Raw genomic sequence first — 6,000 nt, 5'->3', positions numbered from 1 at the left:
AATGAACATCTACGTACCTTTAATAGGATCTGCACACTATTTAAAATCCGAGAAGTAGAGGATGAACAGATATATCTCATGTTATTTCCCTGGACTTTAAAGGGAGAAGCCAAAGATTGGTTGGAATCGTTACCTGAAGGGGCGATTGATACATGGGACGTTTTAGTTGACAAATTTCTTAAACAATTCTTTCCTGCATCTAAAGCCGTAAGACTTCAAGCAGAAATTGTTACATTTACACAAAAGCCGAATGAAACTCTATATGAGGCGTGGACAAGATATGGAAAGTTATTAAGAGGATGTCCGCAACATGGTTTAGACACCTGTCAAATAGTACAAATATTCTACCAAGGATGCGACATCACTATAAGAAAAGACATAGATATAGCAGCTGGTGGTTCTATTATGAAGAAAACCGAAACTGATGCTTACAAAATAATTGATAACACTGCTTCCCACTCACATGAGTGGCACCAAGAAAAAGATATCGTTAGATCATCTAAAGCAGCTAGAGCCGATTCTAGCCATGACTTAGATTCCATTTCCGCAAAGATAGATGCTGTGGAAAGACGAATGGAAAAGATGACTAAGGATATTCACTCAATACGAATTAGTTGTGAGCAGTGTGGAGGACCACATTTGACAAAAGATTGTCTCAGTATTGAATTAACAATGGAACAAAGAGAGAAAATTTCATACATAAACCAAAGGCCTGGAAATAATTATCAGAATAATTATCAACCGCCAAGACCGATTTACAATCAAAACCAAAATTATAACAGAAATATTCCATACAACAACCAACAAGGTCCTAGCAATCAACAAGTATCCAATAATAATTACAATCAGCAAAGACCGAATTTTCAAAACAAACCACCACAACAAACCGATGATAAAAAGCCGAATTTAGAAGATATGATGACGAAGCTAGTTGAAACTCAAACGCAGTTTTTCACATCTCAAAAACAAACTAATGAACAAAATGCTCAAGCATTTAGAAATCAACAAGCTTCTATTCAAAATCTGGAACAAGAAGTAAGTAACCTAGCAAGGTTAATAGGTGAAAGAAAACCGGGAAGTCTACCTAGTGATACAAACGCTAAACCCCGGAATGAAACAGCTAAAGCCATTACCACAAGAAGTGGTACAACACTTAAACCACCTGAAATACCTGTAACTTCTGATGAAGCTATTCCTACTCCACAAGAACCACAACCTGAACAAGATAAGGAAAAAGAACTGGTAGTTGAAAAGGTTAATGAAGATAACACAGTTAAGGCTAAACCTTATGTTAAACCATACCAACCACCACTTCCTTACCCGAGTAAAATAAAGAAAGAGAAACTTGAAGCCGAGCAATCCAAATTCTTGGATATGTTTAAACAGATAAATGTAAATCTTCCTTTCATTGATGTGATTTCAGGAATGCCTAGATATGCTAAATTCTTGAAAGATCTAATCTCAAATAGAAAGAAAATGGAAGAACTCTCGGCTGTTACTATGAATGCTAATTGTTCAGCAGTGCTGTTGAATAAGATACCAGAAAAACTATCTGATCCAGGAAGTTTCACAATTCCATGTTTTCTGGGTAGTCTTAGTTCAATAGAAGCATTGGCAGACTTAGGTGCTAGTATAAATCTAATGCCGTATTCACTATACGCTAAACTAGACCTTGGAGAATTGAAACCAACCAGAATAAGCATACAACTAGCCGATAGATCAATAAAATATCCTAGAGGGATAATGGAGAACATGCTAGTTAAAGTTGGTACTTTAGTATTTCCAGTAGATTTTGTTGTTTTGGACATGGAAGAAGATTCTCAAGTTCCTCTCATATTAGGAAGACCATTCTTAAACACGGCTAAAGCAATGATAGACGTGTTCGGTAAGAAATTGACCCTAAGTATAGAGGATGAGAGTGTTACCTTTTCAGTTGATAGAGAAATGCAACAACCGCAATCTGCAGATGATACATGTTATTATATTCAAACTATAGATGCACATGCAGAATTATTAGAAGAATTTCCAGAATTACAAGGAACAGGAGAATGTTCTTTAGGAGAAGGTAATGAACCAATTGATGAAGCTGAAATGTTAGCTACACTTATAGCTAATGGATATGAACCAACAACAGAAGAAATTCAAATGCTAAAAGAAGAAGACAGATATCGATACAAATCATCGATAGAAGAACATCCGAAATTAGAGTTAAAGCCACTTCCAAACCATTTGGAATACGCTTATTTACATGGTGAATCTGAATTACCTATAATAATATCGTCTTCTCTTACTGAAAATGAGAAATCACAACTTATTTCTGTGTTGAAAGCTCATAAACCAGCCATTGCATGGAAGATTCATGATATTAAAGGAATAAGTCCTTCGTATTGCACACATAAAATCCTTATGGAAGAAGGTCATAAAACGTATGTGCAACGCCAACGAAGACTAAATCCAAATATGCAAGATGTAGTTAAAAAAGAGATTATTAAACTGCTAGATGCAGGTTTGATATATCCAATTTCTGATAGTCCATGGGTAAGCCCAGTTCAATGCGTGCCTAAGAAGGGTGGCATGACTGTCATTACAAATGAGAAAAATGAGCTTACTCCTACTAGGACTGTAACAGGATGGCGTGTATGTATTGATTATAGAAAATTAAATGACGCCACCAGAAAAGATCACTTTCCCTTACCTTTCATAGATCAAATGTTGGAAAGATTAGCCGGAAATAGTTACTATTGTTTTCTAGATGGATTTTCCGGATATTTTCAAATTCCAATAGCACTCGAAGATCAAGAGAAAACCACATTCACGTGCCCTTATGGTACTTTTGCTTACAAACGCATGCCATTTGGACTTTGTAACGCCCCTGCAACCTTTCAAAGGTGTATGATGGCGATTTTTCACGACATGATAGAAGAATGCATGGAAGTATTCATGGATGACTTTTCAGTCTTCGGTGATACATTTGAATCATGTCTAGTTAATCTGGAACGAATGCTAATTAGATGCGAACAATCAAATCTAGTACTTAATTGGGAGAAATGCCATTTCATGGTTAAAGAAGGCATCGTTCTTGGACATAAAATTTCAAAAGAAGGAATTGAAGTGGATAGAGCTAAAGTAGATGTAATTGCTAAACTTCCACATCCCACCAATGTTAGAGGAGTTAGGAGTTTTCTAGGGCATGCCGGTTTTTACCGACGTTTCATAAAAGATTTTCCTAAAATTGCCACTCCTATGAATAAACTCCTAGAAAAGGATGCTCCATTCATCTTTTCAGATGAGTGTATCAAATCTTTTAATATTCTTAAAGAAAAACTTACTAATACGCCGGTCATGATAACACCAAATTGGAATCTACCATTTGAACTAATGTGCGATGCAAGTGATTTTGCAATGGGAGCCGTTTTAGGACAAATGATTGAAAAACGATTTCAACCTATATATTATGCTAGTAAGATGTTACAAGGAGCACAAACGAACTATACAACTACTGAAAAAGAGCTCCTTGCTATTGTCTTTGCTTTTGACAAATTTCGATCATATCTCGTTCTAGCAAAAACGGTGGTCTATACCGACCATTCTGCTCTTAGATACCTATTTTCAAAACAAGATGCTAAACCAAGATTAATCCGTTGGATCTTACTCTTACAAGAGTTTGATATTGAAATCCGAGATAAAAGAGGAGCAGAAAATCTCGCCTCTGATAATCTTTCTCGTCTTGAAAATCCCGAATTAGAAGTTCTAAATGAATCGGCCATACAAGACAACTTTCCTGATGAATATCTATTGAAGATAGATTATAAAGAAATTCCATGGTTTGCAGACTATGCAAACTATTTAGTATGTGGATTCCTTGAAAAAGGAATATCGTACCAAAGATGAAAGAAATTCTTCAGTGATATAAAACACTATTTCTGGGAAGATCCACATCTGTTTAAAAGTTGTCTCGATGGAATAATACGCCGATGTGTATTTGGAGATGAAGCTAGTAAAATATTAAACCATTGTCACACAGGACCAACAGGAGGGCATTATGGGCCTCAACTAACAGCAAGCAAAGTTTATGATGCTGGATTCTATTGGCCTACAATTTACAAAGACGCACACCTTCTTTGCAAATCCTGTGATGCATGTCAAAGGGCCGGAAAAATAGGTCAACGTGATGAAATGCCACAAAATGTCATCCAAGTATGTGAAGTATTTGACATTTGGGGTATAGACTTTATGGGTCCATTTCTAAAATCTCATAATAATCTATATATACTCGTAGCCATTGATTATGTATCTAAATGGGCGGAAGCACAAGCTCTCCCAACTAACGATGCACGAGTTGTAGTCAAATTTTTAAAACGTCTTTTTGCAAGGTTTGGAACACCGAAAGCTTTAATAAGTGATCGGGGTACTCATTTCTGTAATAATCAACTTGAGAAAGTTCTTAAAAGATATGGAGTAACTCATAAAATCTCCACCGCATATCATCCACAAACAAGTGGACAAGTTGAAAATACCAACCGAGCTTTAAAACGTATTCTAGAGAAAACCGTAGGATCAAATCCGAAGGAATGGTCCATTAAATTGGAGGATGCACTCTGGGCTTTTAGAACAGCCTACAAAACTCCAATTGGAACCACACCTTTTAGACTTGTTTATGGAAAAGCATGTCATCTTCCAGTAGAAATTGAACACAAAGCATTTTGGGCTTTGAAGACATGTAATCTTGATTTACATGAAGCCGGACGTCTACGATTAAGTCAACTAAACGAATTAGAAGAATTAAGACATGAAGCATACGAAATTTCGTTAATCTATAAGGTAAGAACGAAGAAATGGCATGATAAAAGAATCAGAAGTTCAAAAGAATTTAAAGAAGGAGACAGAGTTCTTCTTTTCAATTCACGATTCAAGCTATTTCCTGGAAAATTGAAATCAAGATGGTCTGGGCCATTCATAGTCAAAAGAGTTTTCCCATACGGAATGATAGAATTAATAAATTCAAATGGGATTGAATTTAAAGTTAATGGTCACAGAGTTAAACACTACATAGATGGTTCGATGGAAGTCGACAACGAAGTTAATCACAATTTCGACACCACAGATAACTAAGTGTGGGGAGAATCAAGGGATAATATGTATTTCTGTTAGAGTTAGATTGTCTGTTTTTGTGTAGTTCTCAAAAATGGAACCCGAATGGTCTTTCCCTAGCAGACCCTAAAGAACTAGTCTTCTCCCCCCATTCTGAATTTTTATTTTTTTAGGTTTTTACAAAATGAAGACTGCCTGTGAACTAAACCATGGTCTAATGCTACACGCTTTGATCACTAAACGTAATAATGACATACTACCGAGTGAACTAGTATCAGTAATCAGAGAAAGAATGGACGGAATTAGAAAAGAATCCAGATGCGAAGATAATAAGTTACAATTTGGTAAAGGAAAATTAAAATCCGCAGCGAAAAGAAGAGCACGACTCCTAGAAAGATGTCACAAATGCGGAAAATGGTCACATGGAGGTAAATGTTCAAATAATCAAACCTATTCAAATACCGAATTTGTTACTTTATGCAGAGACGGACCGTTCATATGTTTAGAAGAAAAGACACTGAATGCTCGAGGTTACGCCTATGTAGCCATGGAAAACCAATTAAACCGACTATCTTATGAATGGGATAGATCATATAACTAAGAAATCTATTTCACAGGTAAGTCTGTACAGTTTTTATTTTATTATTTTTTTTTTAACCTTTTGATAATAAACGCTAATTTGTTCACTAAAAAGTATTAAATTGGTATTAAATAAAATTAGGTTTGGCGACCGAAATTATTGATATCATTCAAAAATTTATTACATCACTGCAAAATTTAACGTTTATTCTTAAGGTATAAATATCTTTAATCAATCAACCCAAAATATTTCAAAAATTCGTCATGAGTTAAATTAGGTCTTGGAACCGAAATTACTTTACCGAAAAGAGCGGCGTATATTTTTGATAA

The sequence above is a fragment of the Rutidosis leptorrhynchoides genome, chromosome 10, assembly GCF_046630445.1.
Source record: "Rutidosis leptorrhynchoides isolate AG116_Rl617_1_P2 chromosome 10, CSIRO_AGI_Rlap_v1, whole genome shotgun sequence".
In the NCBI taxonomy this organism is placed as follows: Eukaryota; Viridiplantae; Streptophyta; class Magnoliopsida; order Asterales; family Asteraceae; genus Rutidosis; species Rutidosis leptorrhynchoides.
This window is presented reverse-complemented; position numbering follows the sequence as displayed.